This window comes from Drosophila persimilis, unplaced genomic scaffold (genome assembly GCF_003286085.1).
Source record: "Drosophila persimilis strain 14011-0111.01,24,50 unplaced genomic scaffold, DperRS2 tig00000885-arrow-arrow-pilon, whole genome shotgun sequence".
Taxonomy (NCBI): Eukaryota; Metazoa; Arthropoda; class Insecta; order Diptera; family Drosophilidae; genus Drosophila; species Drosophila persimilis.
Window position 1 is genome coordinate 667,485 of NW_020825367.1, and position 16,017 is coordinate 683,501.

The window sequence follows — 16,017 nt, forward strand, 5'->3', positions numbered from 1 at the left end:
TTGCAGTGTAGCCGGTGACCGTTTTATGCAGAAATGCCAAAAATGCAATAATACCGAAAAAAATAAAAATACCAAAACCAAAATAAATCTTGGGGGCAACATTGGTCACAATGTTCCAAAAATATTTAAATGCATATGTCATCCAACGAACTTTCGTAAGCAGCCCCAGGGTTTTCGGCTCCGGGGTTTTATGCATTCGCCTCTGGGGGCGTCACGTTCCGTTCATGACACGGCGCGTCACAGGAACCCAGCAGCGCAGTTGTATGAGTCGTGCAATACCCAACAAAATATGTGATATTATGTTTTTTTATGCTGCATGTATAGGCTTCAGAATTGCTGGCATGAGTTTTCTCATATAGACTATACGAATATAATGAGCGGATAAACAACACATGTTAAAATACATCATATATTTAAATCATGACTTCACATTACAATAATTATCTATTTGGGCTAAGTATCTATACACTTATTTTTTCCCGAAAAAGTCCATCCCTAGGCACTGCTGTCATCGCCAGATTTACCCAGGCCCAGACACATACACATACACATGCATACATATACAAAGGAATGGTGAGCAGAACCAATGAAAAGCGGGCAGAGAGCCTGCTGCGTCTGCGCATGAGTCTGCAGCAGCGCTGCGCTGCTTCAATTTCGCGTGTCCGCAGCCTATAAAATGGGGGCAACGTGCGGTCTGCGACTCATTTGTTCAAAATTCCTCCGACCTTATCCACCTAATTTAATTTGCCCCATACCTCTTTCTGGCTCTGAACCACCGCTACCGCTTTCCGGCTCTCAGCCGCCAGCCGCTCCCGCTTCAACAAAAAGCTAAAATTCTTACTGCTGCGATTCTCTCTGGAGAATGCTCCCAGTCTGCCGCTCCAAAATTCCTCCGACCTTATGTCTTGAAAAAAACCAATTAGGCGGAGGCCCAAGATTGAAATTGTTTTCGTCTTAGAAAGCCAAAGATTGCTTACAACTCGTATGAGAGCTCAATAGAATTGGGTACGTTAACTGCCGCCATTCTTAAATGTTTCGTGCTTTCTCAGAATCGTTTCTTCATTGAAGATGACATTTTTTAATGAATTTGAGAGAAATTCAATTTCATTGACAACTTTGTAATTTATTATAAATTGTTTATTATTATTTTCAATTGATTAATTTACTTTATTCTGTATTTTCAAAAAGTCGTCGTGATCAGGGCTGCCTGCTATCCATTTCCAAATGGTACCTAATTCATTAATTCGCCTTTTATTCCGTTTTGCTAAAATTCATAAATTAAATTATAAGTATTCTTTAATGGTACTTCTTTGTGCTTAAACATATTGCCCCTATAGGTATATATTTAGATTTATACCATATGCATATATATATACAATTTTCATTGGAGTTGCGGAGGCGGCTATTGTAGGACACGAAGCGGTCGAAATTCTCTCTTCAGCGTTGGATTAATACCGTTCAGCTTCGAGTTCATCTTCAAAAGCAGGTTGCTCATCACCTGTCCGTTGAACCTCCGTTCGCCGGTGGCCTGTATGATGCATTGGGTCAGGATGCCGTGTTCCAACTCTGCCTTTTGTTTCACAACACATATTATTAATTATTTAAACACTGCACTTAACTGATAATAAAATTAATCACAGCAATTAATTTCACTTCGTTTGCGCACAATTAGTCGATTGCAAATAGCAAATGCAAAGTAGTGTTGGGTAAACATTGCTCATTTTGGTGAACATGTTCACTTGTTCTTTTTTAGTAAGTGAGTCACTTGCTCAGTTGATGACTTGCTCACTCAGTTGTTCACTATTCATGTACAGATGGTTCCAAATTTCACTATACTTTCGAATTAGCGACATTTTGAATTTTTAATACAAAAAGTGTGAAGTAAACGCAAATATGAGCAACAGCTGCCAGATCGCAAAATGCCCTTTGAGGAGCAAAATGTCGCAAAAAGTGAGTAGAGAACAAGTGAACAAAAATGAACAACTGAACAACAAAGAACAAGTGAGCAAAAAAGAACAGCTTGGAAGGAACATGTTCAGTTGCTCACTTAAGTGAACAACTCTTTTTTATTCACTCACTCATGAGAACTTTTGTTATCGATTCGCTTCTTCCACGTGTTCAGATCGTCGAATGGTGAACAGCGCAGGAACTTCAAAAGCGCATATACATATATCTAGTTCCTTGTTTTGTATGGGTGTGCCAGTCAGAGCCCAGCGGAACTTGCCGCGCAGATCGCTTACTGTGATTGAATATCTATTTGGGCTAAGTATCTATACACTTATTTTTTCCCGAAAAAGTCCATCCCTAGGCACTGCTGTCATCGCCAGTTTTACCCAGGCCCAGACACATACACATGCATTCATGTACAAAGGCATGGTGAGCAGAACCAATGAAAAGCGGGCAGAGAGCCTGCTGCGCCTGCGCATGAGTCTGCAGCAGCGCTGCGCTGCTTCAATTTCGCGTGTCCGCAGCCTATAAAATGGGGGCAACGTGCGGTCTGCGACTCATTTGTTCAAAATTCCTCCGACCTTAACCACCTAATTTAATTTGCCCCATACCTCTTTCTGGCTCTGAACCACCGCTACCGCTTTCCGGCTCTCAGCCGCCAGCCGCTCCCGCTTCAACAAAAAGCTAAATTCTTAATGCTGCGATTCTCTCTGGAGAATGCTCCCAGTCTGCCGCTCCAAAATTCCTCCGACCTTATATCTTGAAAAAAACCAATTAGGCGGAGGCCCAAGAGTGAAATTGTTTTCGTTAAGAGCTCAATAGAATTAGGTACGTTAACTGCCCCTGTCGGGTCAAGCAGCTTAAATATTTTAAACAAAGATCATTTGGTACCGCATATGCGCATGCAGCGGAATTCTTTCGTCTCGCAATCTCTCGTACTCGGCTTAAAAGCGTCCCCGAGCAGCTCTAACGCTCTCGTGCTATCATACGTAAATGTCAAATGAAATATGCAATGCATCTAATGGATTAACAGACTCTCTGAAGCATCAATGCATCAAACTCTCCCTCCTCTCCATGAGGGGAAGAGTGGGAGCGGTTTCCAGAAGGTATGAACGAGGGGGTGTGGCTACTGTGAGGAGCAGGAGGAGATGTAAGTATTTAGGCCATCCATGAAGGTGTTTATTGTTTTTTTTTCTCTAAGAAAAGTGGATATTATTATTATCTCTATATATATTGGAGATCGTATCATATGAGAAGTGTCGCTGGGCTCTTCCAGAATACTCCCCCGCGTTCGCTTTTATTTTTAGCTTTTAGCTTATGAAAATAGACGAACAGATTTTCCTTAAAAATTAACTAAAAGATCACATAGTCCATAGCCGATTGTGGGTCGTTTTTGAAAGCAATTGGAATTCATTGTTGGAGTTTAATATTAACAAAGGTTTTTTTCAAATAATCAAAAATTTCGTGCTGGACCGTGCGTGCATTTTCGTGCCGTTTTGGGTCTTGTCAAACAATTTCAGTGCCTGCCCATCTCTAGCGCCCATCACTCTTTCTCTCTCTCTCCTTTTGAGACGAAGCATTCATGTGTAAGAGTAAAAGAGATGCATATATAAGTCGGCCGACGGCTGACAACAGCGCGGTCGCGACCTCAGTCACTGCGAGCTGAATTCTGCCTTGTTTCTGCGTCGACGTCGACGCCGCTGGCGCTTTTTTGCTTCGAGAAGTAACGGCCGAAGCTGTAAAAAATAACGGCTGGTGTTTTTTGAGAGGCACGAAAAGAGACAGACATGTATCGGAAAAATAGAAACAGATCAAATATTTTAAATTTCGAATGGAATAAGTCATTAAGTGGAAAAATGATAAACGGAGTGCAAAAAATCCTTCCTTTTGCGGTGCCAAAAGCCGGAGGTATTACGACGCTTTCGTATAATTATTTACAAAATACGTACGTATTGTGGAAGAGCTCTGTTTGAGATAGAGCCGCGGCCCTTGCCGCCTCTCACAGCGTTCCTTCTCGTTTTTGTTCGCTTTGTTGTAATTCGATTCACGAAAGAGAAGAAGAAAACACTTGAGGGATGCATTTTAATGGCTGCTATAGGAAGGAGATGCAGTTGCGGCGGTTGCCTGCTCATTCGCTTCGATTAGAACGCAATTTTCCTGCCACGAGAACGATTCGAAATTGCTCCATAAGGAACTCACTCTAATTTAATTTCCAATTGCACATATAATCCGTTTTGTGGGGTGGGCTTTTTTCAAGTATTTGTCATAAAATTTGATGCGTAAATAATACCCAAAATGTAATGGAAAACATTTTTTGCAATTGTCTGAAGGGGGGACAACAGGAAAATGGTACAGAAGGTGAATTCATTCATTTCATTGTGTAACATTTCTAATATGTTCTGGTATTGTTAGAAAAGGAAATGTAACATACATACTTATGTGAAGCGTATTAAAAATCTATAGAAAATGCTTGTCAGTTGCACAAATTCGTTGTTTGTATGATATGATTTTTAAAATGGATGAACGCAAAGGAACGGTTGGATTTGGGTCTTATAACGTAAGTTTCATTGGTTCCGGCTCGGAATCGCAATCAAAATGATTATTTTATGAGTGCAGGGTATTGGAAGGGTCGAGCATTTCCAAGAACCGAATTAGCAAGGCAATGATTCAGCCGACGGCGACTGAGGTTACGACTGCGCGGCCCAGTTATTACTGCACTTACCTGATAATAAAATTAATCACAGCAATTAATTTCACTTCGTTTGCGCACAATTAGTCGATTGCAAATAGCAAATGCAAAGTAGTGTTGGGTAAACATTGCTCATTTTGGTGAACATGTTCACTTGTTCTTTTTTAGTAAGTGAGTCACTTGCTCAGTTGATGACTTGCTCACTCAGTTGTTCACTATTCATGTACAGATGGTTCCAAATTTCACTATACTTTCGAATTAGCGACATTTTGAACTTTTGAAAGAGCAAACAGCTTTGCCGGTAATACAAAAAGTGTGAAGTAAACGCAAATATGAGCAACAGCTGCCAGATCGCAAAATGCCCTTTGAGGAGCAAAATTGCGCAAAAAGTGAGTAGAGAACAAGTGAACAAAAATGAACAAGTGAACAACAAAGAACAAGTGAGCAAAAATGAACAAGTGAACAACAAAGAACAAGTGAGCAAAAAAGAACAGCTTGGAAGGAACATGTTCAGTTGCTCACTTAAGTGAACAACTCTTTTTTATTCACTCACTCATGAGCAGCACAACACTAATGCAAAGCGAAGAAAGAAAAAGAGTTCTGCCGACGCAGGCGCAAAAGAGACCATGATGTAATTATACAAGGTGATCTCGTCGGCAAAAGTCAGTCCCTTAACGTATGCTAGCAATAAGTGCGAGTGAAATGCATATAGTATAGTGAGTGTAAGTGAGACGGCATATGTCGATGTTGATTAACCCTTAACAGGCCCGTGGGGTTTAAAATTTCCTACTATAATACAAAGACTTGAAGTTTTTTTTATAGTTTTATTTTTAACAATTTTGAATTTGCAAGCAAACGTTGCTTCTGACTTTGCATGCATATTTTTTTGTTAAGGTTCTTAACTCTAAAATAAATTCTAATTTTAAAATAAAATGATTTAACCACTATGTCAATATTTACATTTTGTGCAGCCATTAATAATTTTGCCGTGACATTTGTGGTTAAATTAAAATGCGCTTTAACGTAATGTAGAAATATTAATTCTAATTCTTTGATCTTATGTTTAAATTCTTCTGACGGTTTTATAAGTCCGCCATGCGAAACCTCATCCACGTAGGTGAATGTCGAATTTTTTGAAATCTCAGTGGAACATGAATAAATTTTACTCCCGGAACATGAATTCGGCAAAAAGTGCAATACGTCATTTCTTGTTGGTGGCTCGTAAGGGTTAAAACTTTATAAAAAAATTCGTCCGCGAACAACCTTTCACGCACTGACGATAAGGGACAACACGAACGAGCTTCGGCTTCCGACGAGACCACCTTGTATAATTACATCATGAAAGAGACGAACAGAATTTCGTTCGGCACGCGCGGAAAAGAAAGAAACAAAAGATTCAATTTGGCTGGCGTCAACGCCTACATGACATTGTAGGTGACATTCGTCATCGCTCACTGCTGGTAATGCAGTAATGTTTCTTTTTAGTTTTAAGCGCTAATGTGTTGTTTGCTTTGCGTATTTTAATGTATGGATGCACACGTATTCTTAGAATTTCTGGCATGAGTTTTTTAATATAGACTACACGAATGTAATGAGCAGCACTTTTGTTATCGATTCGCTTCTTCCACGTGTTCAGATCGTCGAATGGTGAACAGCGCAGGAACTTCAAAAGCGCATATACATACATATATCTAGTTCCTTGTTTTGTATGGGTGTGCCAGTCCGAGCCCAGCGGAACTTGCCGCGCAGACCGCTTACTCCGATTGAATATCTATTTGGGCTAAGTACCTATACACTTATTTTTTCCCGAAAAAGTCCATCACTAGGCACTGCTGTCATCGCCAGATTTACCCAGGCCCAGACACATACACATACACATGCATACATATACAAAGGAATGGTGAGCAGAACCAATGAAAAGCGGGCAGAGAGCCTGCTGCGTCTGCGCATGAGTCTGCAGCAGCGCTGCGCTGCTTCAATTTCGCGTGTCCGCAGCCTATAAAATGGGGGCAACGTGCGGTCTGCGACTCATTTGTTCAAAATTCCTCCGACCTTATCCACCTAATTTAATTTGCCCCATACCTCTTTCTGGCTCTGAACCACCGCTACCGCTTTCCGGCTCTCAGCCGCCAGCCGCTCCCGCTTCAACAAAAAGCTAAAATTCTTACTGCTGCGATTCTCTCTGGAGAATGCTCCCAGTCTGCCGCTCCAAAATTCCTCCGACCTTATGTCTTGAAAAAAACCAATTAGGCGGAGGCCCAAGATTGAAATTGTTTTCGTCTTAGAAAGCCAAAGATTGCTTACAACTCGTATGAGAGCTCAATAGAATTGGGTACGTTAACTGCCGCCATTCTTAAATGTTTCGTCCCGATACATTTTGAAGTTCTGATAGAACTCTAATTTCTTCTGATATTATTTGAAATTCTTCGCCCTGTCATCGGTTACTTGGTTCTCGGTATCCGTTGATATGCTCATAAGAATTTCCATCGTCCCCAAGAAATCCTCTTTTTCAAATGGATGGTTCTTTTTCTCTGACTCCTGCCTCTTATTCTCTTTGTTCGATTGTATATTTTTGCTCATTTTCGTGCTCTGCCTCGATCCCATGGCTTTCATTTGCACGAATGTGATTCTCCTCTTTATCGCTGCTATTAATTGTGTACGTTTCTTCATTGATTGCTTGATAAAGCTATACGAAAACGTTGATAATTTTCAGGTCAGAGATTGCAGATTTCAGCGAATATGTCGACAAGTGGAACGGAATCATCCAGGCACACCTTCGCCATTCTTTGCGCTGGTGTAATATGAGCGAACTTAAATAATTTCATTTGGAGCGTCTGCTCCGCAGTGTTACTTTAATATTATTATATTATTTTTATATTACTTAATATGAGGACATTTTATATAAATGATTATTAAATCTGAACTTCGAATTAGTTTAACCGTTGCAATATTCAGTAGATCAGACAGTTCAACAGGCTGTTTTTCATGCTTAAAATTGTCCTCTATTTCATTTTTATTTACAATTTTTCCATTGAAAATGTTTACCTTAAAGAGGGTTATGGTATCAATTAAATTTAGTAGACCAAAAGTTATTAATTTTAAACGATGCTTTCTCAGTATCGTTTCTTCATTGAAGATGACATTTTTTAATGAATTTGAGAGAAATTCAATTTCATTGACAACTTTGTAATTTATTATAAATTGTTTATTATTATTTTCAATTGATTAATTTACTTTATTCTGTATTTTCAAAAAGCCGTCGTGATCAGGGCTGCCTGCTATCCATTTCCAAATGGTACCTAATTCATTAATTTGCCTTTTATTCCGTTTTGGAACTAACTCTGAAATCATTAATTTTAGTAGACTTAAGTCCATTCAACAAAAAGCTAAAATTCATAAATTATATTTCATATTTCATATTCCATTATATTTCGTCAGTATATTTACGGTATATTTTTCAAATGAGACGGTATATTTAGGTATTTATTTGAATCGGGTAGAATCTGTAATAACCGGTTCACAACATTCCCATGAAATGGATGTTATAGATTTGTGAATGTTTGTCATCCCAGGCCAAAAATTCAATAATATTTAATATTATTTTCAATATTTCAAGGATATTTTAAAGCTTATTGTCTTCTTGCAGAGACCAAGAATAGGTATCAGGATCGAGATCTTATAGTCATCACTCATCATATATGTACATGCATATGTCCAAAAAATGTCAATTTGAGAAAAGGTCTTTATTAGTTACGTTTTATCTTCATATCAATATTTATACGTTCATATAAAATTAACAAAATAGGGAATACAAAGGCCTATACTACGGCTTACACGCAATACTTGAACTTGTTGAACTTTTTCGTTTAAATCTTTTTTTACAATAAATACAATAAAAGCAAGGATTAAAAACTATCCACTCTTGTAGAAAATTTATTCATCAATGGGATATCGCTGAGAGATTCAGTTAGTGAGCATTATTCAATGGAATATCAAAATTGAGCAATTTCCTTTTTCGTTTGTTTTGATTGACCTATTTCGCTACTTGTTTTTTTTTTTACTTATTTCGCTAAAACCTCTTTTTACGCAAAATGCAATAAAACAAGTATTAAGAATACACCAGTTAAGTAGAAAATTGATTCATCAATCGTATAAAATTATGTGGGCATAGATAAAGGCCCGGATGACAACATTTAAATCCTTGTCGCTCACATTCAAAAAAGTTCGATTTGGCGCGCACCACTCGGTATATTTTTCAAATGAGACCGTATATTTCGGTGCTGTTCTGAGGGTCATACTGTAGAAATACTGGTTTTCGCCGCGCTCCCATGTGGTGTTTTTTAGTGCTAAATGGTAAATTTCATCAATCTATTAATTTAATTTTCAATGTTATATAGAAATCCAATAAATGCAGGTATTTCGAATAGGCCAATCATGTATAGAATTGATTCATCAATGGGATAAAATTGAGTGCGCATGGCTAAATGTTCTATTTAGCTGGTAATAGTCGAGGGAACAAAGAATATGAGGAATTGGTCGTTATTTTGAATCGAATTTGAATTCGCCGCAGTTCGCTTTAGCAACAATGAGTCCCATTCCATACACAAATGTTGCTAATTTACCAGCAACATTGCGACTGTATTTTTTGTTGACCTATTTTGTTTAAACCTTGTTTAGTCAAACTGACCAGTTAAGTAGAAAATTGATTCATTAATCGTATAAAATTATGTGGGCATAGATAAAGGCCCGGATGACAACATTTAAATCCTTGTCGCTCACATTCAAAAAAGTTCGATTTGGCGCGCACCACTCGGTATATTTTTCAAGTGAGACCGTATATTTCGGTGCTGTTCTGAGGGTCATACTGAAGAAATACTGGTTTTCGCCGCGCTCCCATGGTATTTTTGTCCATTTTCTTCAATCTATTAATTTAATTTTCAATTTTATATAGAAATCCAATAAAAGCAAGTATTTGGAATAGACCAATCATGTATAGAATTGATTCATCAATCGTACAAAATTGAGTGGGCATGCCTAAATGTTCCATATAGATAGTATTATTCAACGGAACAAAGAATTGGTCGTTTTTTGAATCGAAGTTGATTTCGCCGCAGTTCGCCGCATTTTCGCTTTAGCAACAATGAGTCTCGTTCCATACACAATGTTGCACATTCCATACACACTGTTGCGGCAACATTTACTTGAAAACCGTATTTTAGTCAAAATAAATTACGTAAAGGTAATTAAAAGAAGCAATATTGTAAAAAATGTATTTATCTATGGGATAAAGCTAATTGGGCATCCATAGCTTGAAATATAGGCAATACCCGATTCGCCGCAGTTTCGCTATTGCAACTATGAGTCGCATTCCATACACAAACATGTTGCTAATTCCATGCACACATACCCTGGGGGTAATGAATGTTATAGAATTGTGAATACGTTTGTCTTCCAAGGCTCAGTAGGTATCAGGATCGAGATAAATATATACAAGATACAATACGGTACTTGAATATGTCTAAAGAATATCAATTTGAGAAAAAGGTCTTAATAAATTGCGTTTGATCTACATATAAAATTAACGAAATAGGGTGCACAACGGGCTATACACGCATCATGTCATCAAATACCAGCAACATTGCGACTGATTTTTTGTTGAACTACTTTGTTATTGCCTTGTTTTAGCCAAATACAATCAAAGCCAGGACTGAAAACTAGCCAATCTTGTAGAAAATTGATTCATCAATGGGATAAAATTATGTGGGCATGGCTAAATGTTCCAAATAGCTAGTAATATTCAACGGAATATCAAAAACGAGGAATATGTAAAACAGTACTTGAATTCGTTAGTATATTTACGGTATATTTTGAAAAGAGGCGGTATATTTAGGTATATTTCTGAGAGTCGGACGGTTTAGTCACACTGAAAACGAGCGCGGAAAAACAACAAAAGGCGGTTGGCGGAAAACTGTAATCAGCACAATATCAGTAGAAAATTGAACAAGATAATTTTTTATTTTTTTTTTTGAACTGAAAACTGAAACGCGAGGAAGGCGTCGGGTGCCTCATAGTGCAGAGTGCGAATGAAAATATATTTTTTTTCAATGTGCAGCATACGGGCGTGTGCGTGAGTGAGTCGGAAAATATGGCGGCGATTGGGTTATGATAATCCAAAGTAAATCTAAACTACACTTTCTTCACAACATGAAAATTCAATGAAACCACAAAAAGTAAGCAAGAATTTCAACAACATTTTTCCAAAAGCAAAAAGTAATTGAAGAGAGAGCGAGCGAGTTCTGTGTGTGTGTGTGTGTACGTGCGTGTGTGCGTGCATGTTTTTTGTTGGTGTGTTTTTTTTTTATTGTTTTGTGTTTGCTGTGTGCGAGGAGAGCGAGCGAGCAAGCAAGAGAGAGAGAGAGAAACTCTTGAATTGAAAACGATGAACCTAAAGTAGCGCACGTAGCGTGTGAGAGGGAGAGATCAACACACTTTTCAATTGCATTTTTAACTTGTTTTCGCTGTAAAATTGTTGTTGCTGTTGCTTTTAGCAACAATATGGCGTACAGAAAAACATCTACAAAAGAGCTCTGCCATATGGAAAATGTGTGTGTCCTACCCCTTCCTCGCCTTGTTCCTACGGAAGGATGTTTTTTTGTGTTGAAATTCCCAAGCTGCCGTTAGCCATGTGGCCAGGGGACTTTTTTTTCATTCACATTTAATATTGGGTATTGTCGTATTTTGTGTGTTTGGGATTTATTGCTGTAGCTGTTGTTGGAGGTTGGCGGCTTGAAGGTGTGGAGTAAGTGGTGTATGTTTTGGACTGGTCTTCCCCCTCCACCTCTCTTACTCCTCCAGCAGGCGCTGCGTCATCATCATCGTCGTCAAACGTCGACGATTCATCAAAGAAACGCCGCCGGCTGCTCTCCCAACAACAACAAAACGCTCAGGGGTAGCGTAAGACAGGGAGAGGGAGAGCAAAGCCAGAGAGCGCGTCGACTGACGCTCATTCATGCAAAGGATACCGAAATTCTCTCTTTTGCAGTCGCTGCCTGCGATGACTGCGCTGCTTACAGCGCTGGCTTCCTTCTCTCCTTCTCTCCTTCTCTCCTTCTCTCTTTTTTTTTTTGTGTGTTTTGTATGTAAATCATTTAAAGGGAAATTGTTGCACAACTTTAACGAGTGGGACCGTCCTTCGGCTTGTGGGTTTTACCCCCCTGCTCCTCCTGCTCCTCCTGCTCCCCCTGCCGAAGCAGCTGTCAATTAGTCTTTCCACAAGAACAAAAAAGAATCTAGAACATTGTGAAAAGCTTCCCATATGTTGAGTGTCCCTGTTCGTTCTTTCTCTCCCATACCCCGTTGAACAGCTGTTGAAAAGTTTTCCACAAATGCGATTACCAGTTGGTGACCGTTGCAAGGAGGGGAAGGGGGGTGGGAGGCAGTGGAGGTGGGATAGTGGTTCCCTCCAGCTTTTATTGGCCTGTAATTGATGCCCCCTTCTGCTGTCCATTATTATACTGCTTGTTACACTGCTTGCCCCATCCCCTGCGCGTGCCACTCACTGGCTTGTCCTCCATATCGATGATTGAATTGCGGCGTAGGCGATGGAATTGTCGCAGGGCGAGGAGTAGATTGGTGGCGCTGGCAGTAAACCCGTTTTCGCTGAAACGGGTAACCGTACACCCTAGAGGGTCAAGTCCGGAATCCCGCTGAGAGCGCGATCACAAGTCCAGAGAGAGTTCGATTACATTTCCATAGAGAATCTAGTAAACAGATTGTGAAATGGTATTTCGCTTAGGTTTCTGTTTGGAAGTGCAACGAAAAGGAGTCGCAAGAGGAGACATTTTGCATATTTCTCTCTTCTGAATCGGATTCTCAAACAATCCGACTTTGCTTTTACGGTTTAAAGCAACAATCTTTGGATATGAGAAATAGTGCAAATAATGTGGGTCCATTCAATTATTTACTCTTTAAACAGAAGCGGGGTCTTCTGCAGGCGATCTGTAGTTGTGTTCTTTCTATTTCTATAACCTCCCGCATTGTTACCATTTATGATGATGGCTATTAGAACTCTTATGTATTTCCATGATATGATGCCTGATGCTTAATGCTTGAGGGAGGAAAAAACCTTTAAGTAGCTCTTTAACTGAATCTCAGCTCCCTAAATGGTTCCTTAATTTATACCATACCATACCCTCGTTTATGTGTCTTATTGCGTGGGTTGTGGCTGGGGCGGAATCCATATGGTTTCGTTTGATCCTTTGACGGGAAAAACCCACGATTTTCCACGGTCCCTGGGGGGCTCTTTCCTCCCGAAACACTCCCCCGATGTTCTCCCTTCTTCATCCTTCTGCGTCCCTCTCTCAGTCTCCCTCTTGCTGCATAGAGAGTGAAACTATAACTGTTTCTTGGTTTTGGTCTAAAAATATGCTCCACACTCACTCAATCACAAACACACTCACACTCACACCACCCACCCAACCACCTCTCTCGCTCTCCCACTCTCTGCGAGTGTGTTGGTGTGTGTGTGTGTGTTAGTAATTAAGTCTGCCCACGGCTACCACACCTTCCTTGCCCCGCCCCCCTACCTCCCTACCTACCTACCTCCCTTTCGCCCATAAACCTCTCAAACCCATGCAACTATTTTTGCAAGGTGCCCCGCCCCTTTGCCGGTTCTTAGCCTCTGTCCCTAATCCAGTCGCCAACCGCTGCCTGCCGCCTCCACTGTCCCACAGTCCGCTGTCCGCTGTCCGCGTCGCTGCCAACCGCACCGTCGCTGCCGACGCAAATCCTTACGTGTCAAATGGAGCCACTCTCACGCGCTGATGGGTGGGTGGGTTGTTGGATTGTGTGCTGGGAAGAGCGAAGCAGGGTAGCCGCAGCACCCACGTAAGCAGCAAAGAAAATAAAAAAGAAGTGATTTCGCGATACGTCCCCGGGGCAGAGGCAGCAGCAGAGAGGCAGAGGCAGAGGCAGCACCAGCACCAGAGTGCGACTGAAGCTTGCGCCGGCGCCTATTGACAGAGAGAGAGAGAGAGAGAGGGAGAGAGAGACAGCGGTTGAGCGAGCGAGAGAGCTCTGGGGCCTTTGGGGCTTAAACCTCAGTCGCAAGCCACCGTCGAGAGTCTTTCAGCAAACGGCGTGGCAAGCGGACGTTGCAAGCGGCACGCGGCAGGCAGCAAAACCAGAAAAAGGAGAAGAATTAAGAAAAACAGAGAGATTGTGTAAAGAGAGCGAGAGAAAGAGAGAGACACGTGTATGTGTATGTGTACGTGTACGTACGTGTATCCTCTGCCTGGAAGCTGCTGCTGCGGCAGCAAAAAGCAAGACGGTGAAGAGTAAGGTCCAAAAACAAAGTAAAATTCATAAATAAACAGAAATTCTGGCCGAAAAGGTGTCGCCTGATGGCAGGTGTCTCTCTATGGCTCTATGTTTGTGTGTGTGAGCGTGTGAGAGTGTTGTAATATTACGACTTAAGCCTTCTATGTCCGCAAACAAATCCACAAAAAAAAAAACAAAAGCAAATATAAATATTAATTTAGTTGCACGCAAAAAAAAGATTGCAAAAACAACAAGATGAAACGTGTTTTCGGGCCTATGACGACTGCGGCGCTGCTTGAGCTCTGCTTTAAGCGCTGCTTGGGCCTCTGTTTACAAATGTTCTGCTTAGACGCAGCGCTGTAGCACTGCTTTCTCGCTGCTTGGGCTTTAAAGTCCGCTTAGGATTTGCCTGGACACTGCTTTGGCTTTGCCTAGGATCTGCTCAGGCACTGCTTAAGCTCTGCTGTGGGCTGTGTGCTGCTTCTGGATACTTCTGCTTGATTCTTTGCCGGTTACCCTGCGTTGTCTCCCCAAGAAATTACAAAACAAATGCGTGTGTGTGCGTGTGTATTTTTGTTTGCATGTGTCTGTGCCTGTGCCTGTGCGTGTTTGTTTTCGTCTCCTCTGCTCTGCCGCCACTTTGTTTTCAGCCTTTCCTTCCATACAGCTCTCCCATTCGCACTTCTTTGCCGAGCCGAGCCTGGATGAATGAAGAGAGCAACAGCGATAGAGAGTGTGAGAGAGAGTGTGTGGGAGAGAGAGGGAGGGCAGTACGCATTAATAACTCTGGAACCGGCTTTTTATTGTTTGCTTTTGAATGTTTTTGTTGCTTTTTCTTTTGCTTTTGGGTTTGTTTACGAAAAAGTTGCCGATTTTGTCGAATTATCAAGGGTTTCTTGGGAATTCTATTTTGTTTTTTTTTTTTTGATAGCAAAGTGCGTAGAAAAAGAGAATCCCAGGCCCCACAGCCCCCTACCCTATCGACCATGTGTGTGTGTGTGCTTTGGGCCAAGTGCGTAATTTCCAGAAATTCAGTTTTTGCTTTCTGGCGTCTGTCGCTGTCGCTGCCCCGCCGCTGCCTCCCCCTCTCTGGCTTGTTTTGATAGGGGCCTCCTCTTTCTGTACGCTTTTTGCGTAGTTTTTTTTAGTGTTTCCCCAAGCGCAAAAAAAAAAGAAATTTAAAAAAATAGTAATTTATTTTTGGGTGTTGTTTTGGACAAAAACATTTGAATGGAAATTTTTCTAAAATCAAATTAAGTGAAAAGGTAGGCCGTTGTTTGTGTGTGTGTGTGTGTGTGTGTGTGTGTGTGTGTGTGTGTGTGTGTGTGTGTGTGTGTGTGTGTGAGTGGTACGTGATGGATTTTTTTGTATTCTATTCTATCTATTTTTCCCCTACTAATTCTAAAAATTTCCTCTTCTCTCTCTCTTTTGCAGATTATCTTTTAATTTGTTAAAAATTGTCTTTGTCTTGGATAATAAGGTTTTTGTAAATATATTTATAATTCTTCGTATTCAATTTTAATCAAAGAAAAACGATAAAAAGCTACCAGCAAAAATTCCAAAGAAGGGAAATGAAAAATTGTCAAAAATACCAAAATTTGCAAACATTTGGTCAAAGGGAAATCGTTGCGACAACAAGAAGAAAATTTTGTACAAAACGAATTTGTAATTGTAAGGAAGAAAAAAGAAAAGGACCGACGCCGACCGCCGCCCGCTCCAAGGAAAACCACTCCAATGAGATCCCATTGAGTGTTAAGTGAGCAAAAGCAGTAGAGACGACACAGAGAGAGAGAGAGAGGGAAAGAGGGAGAGACAGAAGAAGAGGAGCGTAATCAACCCAAGCCAATAGTCAGAGCGGGATAGCATGCGCCAATGAGAGCGTCCCACCAGCTGAGAGCGTCCGATTTCGTTGACTACGCTGCCGTCGTGGGAGTGGGAGTGAGAGGAGGAGTGGGACTGGGTCTAGGACTGGAATTGGGCGAAGGATCGTATTACAGCAGCGATCTAACGGCGTTTGTCGTGGAGCAGGAGCAGCGTCAGCAGCAAAGGGAAGCAGAGGCAGC